The 12,721-nt window shown below is 37.2% G+C and overlaps 1 protein-coding gene across 15 annotated transcripts in view; it reads right to left on the bottom strand.

Annotated features, from left to right (window-relative positions):
* The window catches only part of CPPED1 (calcineurin like phosphoesterase domain containing 1), a 439,059-nt gene that overhangs the window by 425,820 nt on the left and 518 nt on the right, over positions 1–12,721 (bottom strand). For 13 of the 15 annotated variants that reach the window (XM_059862182.1, XM_059862188.1, XM_059862181.1 and 10 more), the window contains exons 2-3: positions 8,639–8,690; positions 7,261–7,374 (exon numbers count right to left, since the gene is read on the bottom strand). The gene's annotated coding sequence lies outside the window, so the exon portion shown is untranslated. The remainder of the gene's footprint in view (positions 1–7,260; positions 7,375–8,638; positions 8,691–12,721) is intronic. The other 2 variants (XM_059862184.1, XM_059862194.1) reach the window with 1 other exon arrangement.

Raw genomic sequence — 12,721 nt, 5'->3', positions numbered from 1 at the left:
CTTAACATGCTCTCTGATTTAATATCTCACTTCTGCAATGTTCTGCTTCACCACTGCTGAGTGACTGAAAAGGAAATAAAAAGTCTTTCGGTGTTTGTATCTTGCTTTTTTTCTATGTTTTGTAGAAGAAATTACAGAGCTGATCATCAAAAATGTTACAATTAAGTCCTGCAGTCACCAGATGTACAGCTGAAAAGTGGGATCAATCCTGAAAATTATATCACGGGTAAAGAGAAAGAAAAACAGATGAGTAAGCCAAGGAAACCAACAGAAAAAAACTCTATCACCTCTTCTGTTAGATTGGAGGGTGAAGAGGGAGGAAAAGACACAGTAACATGTGCTTTGAATAATTTCTGTCATGCCCTTTCCTATGAAGATGTAACTGCAGGTTTAACGCAGGCTGAGATGTAACTCATTGCAAATAATCAATTTACAATTTATCCTGATTCTGGTTAAAAATATAGTAGCATAATATGTGATTAAAATATAACAGCATATAATGTGTAGAATCAGAAAAATTGATCCTGACTGGGCCACTCACATGTTTGACAGAAGACACTATGCAAGCAACCTTGGGAAGTGCTTGCTGCTCAGGGAGATGTGAAGCCTCTCAGATGAACAAGGAGATGAATGGAGACATGAGATGTCACATGGTTTGGGGTTTCCTTGGTTTGATACAGAGCAATTAACTAAGTAATAATTTCTAGTACCCTCCATGAAGTGGTGACCATGCAGTAATTGAGTGGCTACAAATGCAGGTAGAAAGCACCACCCTCTCCCCTTTCACGTGGGAAGTGAATGAGACCTTCCTCAGTCCATCACCCCTCTCCTCTTATTTATTTTATTTCTTTATGTACAATGAATTTTAGGTTGTTGTTTTGGAGTTGCTGTTCTAAATTCTGGACCCTTATAAAATACATTTGGCAAAAAAGTACAGATAAATTTTATTTTTGTTATCTTTCTATACTCAAAGATATATTGGCATTGATACTTTTTCTCATATATTTATATCACCTATTTAATAAATTATGAACAATTCCTCTTTGATAGGCAGAAATAGACAATTTTAACCATCTGAAAGGACAGAAATATTTTAGAATAAGAACTGTGGTAAATATACAAACAAATCAAAATTCTCAGTGATTTAGTTCTGTAAATATTTGGAATTTTGACTTGCAAAGTAGATCAACGTTAAATAAAACCATTAAAATATTTGAAGCTTTAAGATAATCTACATAGTCTTGTTGTCACTATTTACTATCCCATCCTCCCCTGTTGGGCAGACACTAAACCTCTTTGCAGTATATATTTGGGGACCTGATATAAAACCCTGAGCCTTCAGAAGACACAACACAGATCGCAGCAGGGGTACTGTGCCAAGGCACCGTGAATCACCCACAGCAGCAGAGTCCTCCGTACCCAGAGCCCAAAGCACTCCCTGTGACACCACTGCCTCCTCCTACCTCTGGGTTAACCACACCAACTGCTGAAAGCAGAGAGGAGCTCCAAGGGGTGGGAACGTCTAATGAAGATCTGGAGAGCTCTGAAACAATTCCACTTTGACTAGGGTGGGATTGAGGAGCAGGGCACAGCAAGCCCCATCAACTCAATGGAATATTTTTGGAACCTTTCTTTAAATAACAGCTAAACTGTAGAACGCACAGCTATTCAAGGATGAGGAAGTAAATTGCACACATTATTCCAGCAGAAGGTTCCACCAGGAAGAACTTATTCTGACTAAATGCAGATCTTTCAAAGTTATTAAAGAAATTATAAGCAAAACAGGCTTACTTTGGATTTTATTTAGAGAAAGGTAAGGAGAAAACACCAAACCAGGAGTCACATTTTCTTTAGCAAAGACTTCTTTTGTCATTTATCTTATTCTGAACTCACTGAAGAGGCACAGAGGCTGCTGTGAACTACAGCCAACCAGATCAGAGGGAGCAAGGAGCAAAGGGAGGACTGTGAGCTGCCGAATAGATGGAGTGATTAACTACACTGGGGGAATCCAGTCAGAGCTACCAAGAATAACTAGCAGGGAGCATGGCTTTCAAGGGCATTTAACAGGAAACTGAGCTTTTTTTGGACTTTTTTCTGCTTTTCTAAGTTGGCATTTTATTGTAGTTTCTTTCTGTAGCCTGTTATCTCTCAAATCAAATCCTCACCTTACTACTGCAAATCTGGAAAACGTGGTTATTTTTGAGCTACAAGAAAATGGAAAATCCCCCAGGTTTCTGAGCAAGGGTTCAAAGTTAAATATTTTAATATTGAGCCCTAAAACTTGAACTGCAAGGAAGTTCCCATGTTGCTGTCAGTCAAGACCCAGACTTGTCTGACCATCTGCTTATTTTCCTGGTCTTCCTGTCATCCATTTATCAAACAAAAACCATGATCTTTTGAGGCACTGTCTGCAGCTCCTGCTAATTTCAGTCTACATCTATGGAGCTTATGTGTTTTAGAGAGCAGATAGAAATGTGTCCTAAAATTGATAACTGAACAAACATGAAGATTCACAAATTCAGTATTTCATACACGTATTCTGGCAATTTTTAAAAATAATGCTGAAACTAGTATACAAGGCAGTAATCGTATACAATTACCTAAAGTGGACTCAAATCTATCTCAGCATTTTCCAGCCATGCAGAAAAATATACAAAGATGCAAACATTCAGCTCCTAGAATGCTCATCTAAAGTTTGGCCAAGTTTTAAAGCCATGAGAAACTTCTGCAGAAGAGTATTTCATAGAACCACTTGTGTTGTGCAGTTTTTCAGCAGACAACGTGAGCAAAATTTTGAAATCATGCAAGAATCCATCAAAATAGATGCTGCATTGGGAAGAACAATGCTTGGATTCTATTTCTCAGGCTGAGATATATCCAGATCTCAGATAAATCCTGAATCTCTTCTTTCATGCTCATTATCTGTGTTGCCTGCTCCAATTACAGTCATCATATTTCTGCAATGATAAAAGACCCTCAAACTGGCCAGAGTCTGTATTTTCTGGTTTGACATTAATTGCAGCAGTAAACCAGGTATCAAGTGCCGATGCAAAGGCAAAAATCTGTAGCTGCCTGGCCATCAAAAAACAATCTGAGGGGGGCAATATTTTTAACTTAATGTGCTGCAAGTCTTGGTGAGATAATTTTGTGCACATACACAATATGCAACACAGAATAATCTTACATCTTACAGGCTCCTTAATTCACAAATTTCCAAGTTTTCCAATTCTCTTTTTGCTATGTCAGTTTTTCTGAGTGAAAAGATGAAAATTATAGTCTTACATAGAGGAGATGCCTTCTGAAGAGATAAAATACACTTTATAGAAAAAAATCAGACTCATATGAGCTTTGTCTATTCTTTTCTAATTAGATGTCAAAGCAACAACTGAAAGAAGCATCTCAAGAGACATCTGAGATCAGGAAGATGAAATGGTAAGAAGAGACAATGGTTCACTACAGGTTCAGGTACAGGTTTTGTTAGCATTTTCTTCTCCTTTCATCACATGTTGAAACAAAGTAACCCAGAGATTTATCAAGAGTGGAAATACTGTGGAAATAAACTCCTGAGTTCACAGGTTATCACATGTCTGAGAAACCATGTCACGTGCAAAAATCATCACATAGGAGGAATAGCAAACCCTGCATTATAAAAAAGTTCTTGCTCCTTTTAATTTGAGCAAGAACCCTCCAAATAATGGTAAAGATGGCAGTGTGTTCTGGGTTGGCAGATACCATAAGGATCTCTTTATACTGTGTGTAAGATCTGCCCTTCTCCTGCCTGGGAAGAACCAATCAGAACAACTCACAGAACCTCTAACAATGGTTGGGTTTTTTTATGATTGATGATCATTTCTGAGGTTCCTCAGATCCAAGTGCTTGTTTTCCAGAGAGTGGGTGCTGTGACCCATTGTGGACTGTATTTCTAAGTGACCATAGGTTACATAACAAATATGCACATGTTTTTCATCACACGAGGAAAAGCAAACCTGTTCATTCTGCAAGATAAGCGTTATCAGCTTGCATGGTGATAGAGGAAAGACTTGAAGTTGTCCAGGGCAAGAGCTGGATACCCTGGGTACTTCAATCACACCAAGTGATAGAACTGAGGCTTCTGTGGAACGAGAGTCACAAAGGGTTCTACAATAAAAGGCAAAGTTGAAGAAAGTTGTAAAGAGCAGGAGCTGATTACAGTCTCTCTTCTTGAATATGCATCACTCCTACTATGCGCTGGCAAGTGAATTTTTCTCTCACAATATGGTGCACCACGTGCATGGTTTTCACTGCTGTAGTTTCCTGGAATAGCTCAGTATACAGCAAGATATGGGGCATTGGCAAATGAAGAGCAGAAAGAGGTCGTGTTCATAGGAATCCCAAAATATCTACATTTCTGTTTAAAATGCTTCAATCTATATTCCTGGGACTGGTCCTGCTAATTAGAAAAGGTAACAAAATCCACTTATTTTTTTAAAGAAACCTTCTTTACCACAGCACAAATTATTGCTCTTGAATATAGCAGACAGTGTAAGGATTTGGTCCTTTTAGATTAGGTTATCAGAGAGACATAAATTTAAGGAGATGATATAACCTCCCCATTTCTTGGCCTGCTTACTACTGAATCCTAATTTCCTAATACATAAGGAATAAGAATACATACTGTATAGCATTCAATCACACATGACATTGGTAGTACATACTAGCAAAAACTATCCATTGGTTTTCTTTTTTTTTGTGAAATTGTGTTTAGTTTTTCAGTTAAAATAAAAATATTATCATGAATCAAAGAATAATTTAATCTGAGCAATTTAGATCTAAATATACAATATTTTATAAACAGTGTTATGGCTATCTACAATTCAGACATTATATCAACTAGAATTTTTGTTTCTCATATGATCTTCCTTTCTGTAGAGGAAACTGCACAGAGAGTAAGTGGCTCCCTGGACGATTTCCTCATTTCTAGACAGATATGGTATCTTTCTTTGAGAATAATATTAATACCACAAAAAATTCATCTGAAAGAAACTTTGAAACTAAGTTCACACCGATGTCTGGGAAATTGATGTCTTACACACTGTACTAGACACACCAAGGAAATGCCAGCATGTAAAACACCAGTCAAACCTGTCTCAAGGCTACTTTCTATTTCAAGCCTATATTTTTGTTGCATATATTTTATAGCTCCTGGTTTAGATAGCGCTCTAGCACCTTCACAATGTGGCAAACTGGTTGCAAACCAGTAAAGCTAACAACAGCTGCCAGAGCCAAGTTGGCACTGACAGGTTATGTGAGGAATTATACCTTTAAAACATTTGTGTAAGGAGTCAGAACTTGACACCAGATGAAGCAGTTGCTTCCATTATTAGCTCAAATTAGGTTAACAGGATCTTCTTGGGGCAGTTGTTTGGCTAAAACTGGAAAATTTCAAGTTCTTCCAAGTTCCCTGCTGAGGGAGAAGCAGAGCACAGACATTAAACAGGAAGAGGGAACAGAACTAACAAAGAGGTTTGACAGAACACTGAGAAAAAGACTTGGTGCTTTGAAGGAACACTAAGGAAGAAGAAGCAGGATGATCAGAAAAGTGATCAGAAGTGATGATCAGAAAAGAAATTCCTCTGGAGCAGTCTGATCACTGTCCACGTGAGAACTGTACTTCCAACAGTTGCCTTATTTGAAGCCTTCCCTTCATTTATGTACATCCCACTGCTGCAATTAATGTATCCCCATTCCAACATTCAAAATACTTCGAAAGCACCCTAAATAAAAATTAATAGGAAGGTTATAAAAAATCTTATCCTAAAATAAGCTGTCAAGCACAAATTCAGAACATAAATTCTAGCTGAAGTTATAAAGCATCTGGATAGTGGATCAGTTTGCAGCAAGTAAAATTTCTCAGGTAAATTACACAAGAAATTGAATTACTAATACATAAGCACCCACACAGACATGTATACACTGAGAACAAATATAACCAGCAAAGAAAACAATTGGTGATGTTAAATCTTGTTTCATTTTTTGCCCATAGCAGAATAACATGAAGGTGGTGACAGTCTACATGAGGGACATCTCTTAGCAAATGTAATAGAAAGAACAGGCCAAAACAGATGGAAAAGGAAAAGGTAAACACCCTGTACCATGATTTTTGAGGAATGCTTTCTCTCATTTACTTACAGAGCCATTTTCCACACATGCCCATGATAATATTCCCTAAATAGATAATGATGCAACTCTACAGGTAAACAACTTCAAGGCATTTAGGAGACAAAACGGTTCAAGCCATTTTATATAAATGAGTGGAAGAATGCTTTGTATTAGTTTCCTTCAGTAAAGTTCCAGCTTAAAACAATAGAAAATGGTTCCTACATTTTAAAAATTATAAAATTGAGTATTTGACAGTAGCCAATTTATTAAATCACAGAGAACACTTTCCCTGATATATTATTCTCCTGGCTTTCCCTCCTATTTAATAAGCCAAACATTATCACATTGTAACAACACGAGATTTGGTTGGGTGGGGGTTGTTTCTGAGGGGTTCCTTTCATGGTTTGGGCATTACTTTTCTCAAACCTGTTAGAAATATAAGCATTTCATGAATTTCCAAATTCTTTCCTTACTAACATTATCAGAAAAAAATACTGATGACAAAAGGAATTTTCAAACAAAACCACATTGAGGTTAATCCTGAAGGACAAACATTCACATGCATCTCAGCAAATCCCTGTTTTGTTCTAAACATTTTGAGGGCAGCTTTTACAATACTGTTTCATACAAAACTGTATTCTAATGCAGAAGGGTTGAAAATCCTGTTTGTTTGTTTACCTGTTCCATCAGCTGCTATTCTGACATCTGCAGAGACCCAAGTTATACTTCACAGTAAGGAATGGGTGAGTTTAGAACAACAGGTCACATACACCTGTAAAGAGGGAAACCTAAAACCAGGCAAGGTGTTTAGGAGATGGGCTTTCAAAACCAAGAAGTACCTGGATATGAAAGTAGAAAACTTACCATTCACTCAGCTGAAACAAAAGAGCTAAACCAAAACCAACTCCGCTAGTCCTTGACAAAGGAGCTGAAGCAAATTTTGGAGACCTGGTCTAGTGGTAACAGGCACTGAATACAGAAACAATGTCTGAGTGAGCTCAAGGATTTGCATTATCAGCTGCTGGTTAAAGTTTTTTCCACATTATTCTTTGAGGACTGAACCATCAATAAAAGACACATACAGCCAAGTCAATCTGAATGCTGCTCTTTCCCAATCCTTACCTATTGACACCCTGCTGCTGGTGCCCCAGCACACCTCCCCAACATACCACCTCTGCAGAGGCCAGTTCTCAGATCTCCCATTCGCCTGTGCTCTCTTGCAGCAGCACCCCTGCACTGTAAGAGAAAGGTTGCTGAAGTTAGAACATATCACAAAAGAGATTTAGCTTTAGGATTCATGAATGTTTCTGATTTTCCCCTTTTCCACCCCCTAATTTTTTACCAGGGAAAAACATTAATAGTGACCATCATTAACAGTTTCTCCATATGGATGGGGAAAATGTTCTTTCTAGCACAAACAGATAATAGAAATAATATTTTTATTCTATAAAATCATAAACTATGTGCATGTCCTTTTGACTTTTCATTTCAAGAATTGAAAGTCACAGCAAAATGTGAGTGATTGAATCAGAAAAAAAATGAAATATTGTTATATGATGTAATAAGAAACATTGTCCATGCTTATTGGTAGCTGCAAAATTTTTTACTAATAATATTTCTAAAGTAGACAAAAACAGAGCTTCTAGAGGTAGCAGTAAAAAAAAAAGTTCCTAACTTCAGAAAGGAAGAAACAATCAATTATACTGGGAATATCAAGCCAGCCTAGTAGCTGGTGGTTTTAATTCTTCATGTCAGAATTTAGAACCATGTAGGAAACAATTTCATGTTTATTGACTTAGAATAATTGAGATTTCTGTCTTCTGGAATCTGTGAAACAGGCTCTATTCACCTGCTTTGTTCCTGATATCCATTTTCAGGTGGAACAATTTAAATAGTGTATCTTTCACTGCCAGGTTCCTTCATGCTGTCAAGGAAGAAAGTTTCAGTTTTACTTTTTATTTTTCAGGTCTCCTTATGCTTATTTAATGAAGCATAAATATGGATGGCACCTTTTCCTTACAGCAGCTGAAAACATACAAAAATACATTCAGCTGCAAAAGCACCTCTTTTTTAGCCAGTCTTTAAATAGTTCCCTTGGTTTCCATTATTTTTACAGAGACCTTTACATATTTCACACACACGAGCCACCCCATCTCCAAAATGGCTGTCCACATAAACCCATCACCCTGATGTCAGGAAAAGAAAAAAACATATGGAACACTCAGAACAAGACAATCCTTTCACACAGAGATCCATATTACTCTTAACCTCATTTTCACTTCTTATGAGCTGAGTGCTCAATACTGATGTTTATGTCATTCTTTCCTCTTTAACTGTAATTAACCCTACAAAGAGTGTCAGGACTATTTCAAAGTGCTTATTGCCTAAAATATTGATCACTGATAAGTTCTTCTCAAAATATACCTAGAAGTACCAGAATTTTGTGGATGTGACATTTTCTGTTTCTGGATTGAAACCATCAGTTTTTTGTCAGAAATACCTTGTCAAGCATTCCCTGTGCCAATGCCAGAGTTCAAAAACAGAGGGCACCCCTGAAAAAAATCAGAAAAGATTTTATCGAAATATATGACTGAAATGTCTGTAGGAGGTCTGCAGGAGACAGACTGCACATGTCTTTTTTTTTTTCCCTTCAGTTTTCTAGACCTCTATCTCTTGTTTGGTAAACATGTTGTCTGAATAAAGTATTGCCTATTCTCCTTTTTCCTCATATTCCCCCTCGTGTTCTGTAGCTCGTGGCCATCATTTGTCTATATGCGAGGAGATTTTTCAGCTGGATCTCTAGGGCTCAGTTTTGCCTTTCTACAAAGAGAAGGAAAAAATACAGAAAGGAAGGAGGGAAGGTAAAGCTCCAATTAATTTGTCTTGAGTGAATAGGCAAACAGGTGCAGCTGAGCAGGGATCACCCCTCAAAAAAACTCATATATTCTTTTGGTGACATTTAATTATACTTTTCAAAATATCTCAGCTCTAAAAAACAGGCATTTTATTTCAAAGAAAGGAGAACAGAGCAACATTCTCTTGTACAGAGATGAGAAAGCACATCTATGAATCATAGCAGAAAGCCAGCTAACCCTGCAGCAGATTCTTCTGGCAACCAAACCTAGAAAGGACAAGAGTTTGAAGGATTTTTGCATTTACTCAAACTAAAACATTCATGAGCCTGCAATATTAACACAACCCCACACTGATTCCCAGAGAAAGAGCCCTGCTCCTCAGCTGGGACACTCCAGTCCAAGCTGACACATTTCATTATGGCTTGGTTGTATTTCCAGAGCCTTTTGGGGTACGCCAAAAGGGCTCAACTCCAAAGCTGATCAAGCATCCACTGTGCACTAATGTAAATTTTACAGCCGGGCTTTCTGGAAGATGACAGATTTTGTACACTGCATGGATTCTAAAGAGTTCCTATGAAGTGTCAAAGAAGAGTGACTTCTAGAACCTGGGGAACAGGTTGCAGGACAGAGGTGTCCTCCAAGTCTCAGCCAGCTGAAAATTAACACAGCATTTGGAGTACACAGCTGTAAATATAAAATAAAAAGGAGAGATCCTAAGATATTATTTCATCCATTAGGGTGCAAATTCCACAATTTCTGTGGGAATATAAGAAATAACTAGTCCTGAGAAAATATTCCTCCTACTGAAAGACAACAGAAAAATTACAGGCTCTAGAATATAGGTAACAATTAAAAATGTGTCACTTTTTCTCAGTGCTTCCTTCTTCCTTTAGTATTTACCCCAGGCCAGACATTTTCATTACAGCTAATGTTAAGAATGGTTACCCAACCTCAATACTCACTGGGCAGGAAGTTGTAAGTCAAGTACATTGCTTCTCAAAAAAAAAAAAAAAAAATTGAACAACAAAACAAAATAGGAATAAAATAACCAGATTTCATGCAAAAGCTGCATTAAAGTCCTGGAAGAAGACTTAGAAAATCACTGACTTTTTTTTTGTGCCACAACATTTACTGCAGTGCTACTTTTGGAGTAAAATACATTTCTCTCTGCACACAAAGGGTGTATTCCTTGGTGACAACACCCATCCCTGAGAGATGGGTGCAACAGGGGCTGCTCAGTAATGGTTTTATTGCAGGTGGAGCCTGACTACAGGAAAAAAAAGTTGCTCCACAACACATCAGACTTGCCTTAACTTAATTAGGAATGCCTTTAATCTTGTCTTGGATAGGGAGTTATTACAGATTAGTTACATTCAGACTAGGGGCTCTTTGCCTCTGTTCATTTCTACAGAATTTCAGGAACAATCTGCATGTGGAGATGGGCCAGGGAGACTGAAATATAATTCCACACAAGAACATATCATCAGATCTCAAAGGTATAGAACCCAAAATGAACTTTCATTTACAATTGAATGAGCAAACCTCTTCCTTCTACTTAGACAAACCATTTTCCAATACATTGTTTTTAAGCTCTTTGTGTGCTTTTAATTATACAGCCTGATAACTGCTGAGATACCTGCAAAGCACCTTACAAAATACATTAATATTTTATTTAGGTGGGTGATCATAGTTGATGTTTCCTACCCATGAACTTTGACATTCCCCTATGTAAAATCCAAGTTTCAGCTTGAAGTGAGCCCATGGATAACAATTTGGGTGCCAGAGTGCAAGGCAGCACAGCAGGTCTATTTTGATGTGTTTACTGCATGTATAAATACACGCATCTTTCCATCCTGCTCACAAAACCACCTTTCACAATTTATTATCTCTTGCTAAAGCCTACTGTTGGCTTGATTGAAGTGTGTAGTTTGCACTATACTTACCTGCAAATAAAGCACCTGCTTTTGGTTCTTAAGCTACTTTAGAAGCTCTCCCTGTTATTACATGCCTCCTTTTCAAATTATGAATTTCACACACTTCGCTGCTTTTGTGTTTCATTTAAAGCCTTGTTTATTGGTAGCACAAAAGTAAAGCTTGACTAGTAATGTCTGCCTTTTTCTTTTCATGCTTTCCCTCAAGGGATGCAATTCAACTCACATTATTGATGTGAATTAGTAATTTCTGAAAGTCTTTCAAATAAGTCTGAAACAAGCAGGTTTCTACTTTTTCTACATTCAGAAAGAGGGAAGAATCAAATTAGAGAGTTGCCATCCTTTCATACATATGATTTAATGACAGAGCATACATAATCATCTTTCATAACAGATACTGTTGAAGTTAAAATCTATACCTAGATGGACTACTGTACCCAGCCAAAATCAGGTTTTCTGTGACAGGACCAGAGGATTGCTTCCTATGGCTTCTTCAAATGTAGAGTTGTTTTTACAAACAAAAGACTGCTACATCTCAAAAGCCTTAAGACAAACATGTAAAAAATTAAAGTAGGTAAAGCAAATTACCTCTATGGCTGATTTTATTTAATATAAAATTAAAATGTATTCATTTGGTACACATGTTTTATTACTATTTAAACTATTTTATGTTCTTTGAAAAATAAATCACTCACTTTAGCTGCATTCAGAAATGTATAATTAAAGAGACAATTCTACTACGTTGTATAATACCTAACTCTGTAAAAGAGTTTTTATCCACAGACTGCAATAACTATATTATCACTCATGTTCATGTAATGTTCAGACAAGCAGTATTTTCCCTTAGTCCTATTTTCAAAATTAGATAGGTCTGTTCACTGTAACAGAGAGCACATTAGATCTTCAGATTATGTGAAAACATAGTTGTCTGCTATTTCCTTCAGCTTTTCTCTTTTGGGAAAATGCTCAGCACAGGTAAAAAAAAAAAAAAAAAAAAAAAATCAACCCTGCTGGAACAAGGGGTGGGTTTGGGTTTGGGGTTTTTTTTCAAAATTGGCTGGAGTTAGGAAAACAAACTGAAAAACTGCTAGACAGCCTAGGTTTTATCTTCAGGTACTCCAGGAACAAATGTGGCTTATACATCAGTTTATATGTATCCATATGCACACAAACCCAAAATGATGAGGACTCTCAACATTGTGACTCCAACACTAAACTGTGCACATTGACATAGTCATGTGGATTTCTATAAGTCCAGTTAAATGCAGGTTACTGAATTCCAACCACTTATTTTAAAAATTACAAAATTTGGCTTTCTATGCTAGTTTTGCAGGGAAATAATTTACACAGATGCACTGCCAGCTTGTTGGTTCTTATCCTTTCCCTCATAACTTTTGAATGAATTGGCTAATTTTGATCAAATTTGACAAGAGGACTCGGTCTAAAAGATTTGAAGTTCCAACAAGTTTCCATGAGAACTGACAGTTGAGTAGGAGATAGAGACTGACATGAGTCTTCCCAGTGAGGAAAATATTGCTGTGTAAGCTCAGCAATTATCTATTATGCTTGAGATACATACACAATCATCATCTGGTGGATATCAGCCACACAATCCTCTTGCATGGAATTTGGAAGCAATTACAGGTCTCCCGTTTTTCTGCCAGCCACAGGCTGGGAAACAGGGGAGTAGTTGGCAGTATGTTTTGTGGGTTTTAGCAATGAAAATTGAATGAAGAAGGGAGCTGTAATTTGATTGGACATAACTTCATTTGAAACCAAGCTTCAGCATATACACTG

The sequence above is a fragment of the Haemorhous mexicanus genome, chromosome 17 (assembly GCF_027477595.1).
Source record: "Haemorhous mexicanus isolate bHaeMex1 chromosome 17, bHaeMex1.pri, whole genome shotgun sequence".
NCBI classification, from domain to species: Eukaryota; Metazoa; Chordata; class Aves; order Passeriformes; family Fringillidae; genus Haemorhous; species Haemorhous mexicanus.
This window is presented reverse-complemented; position numbering and strand designations above follow the sequence as displayed.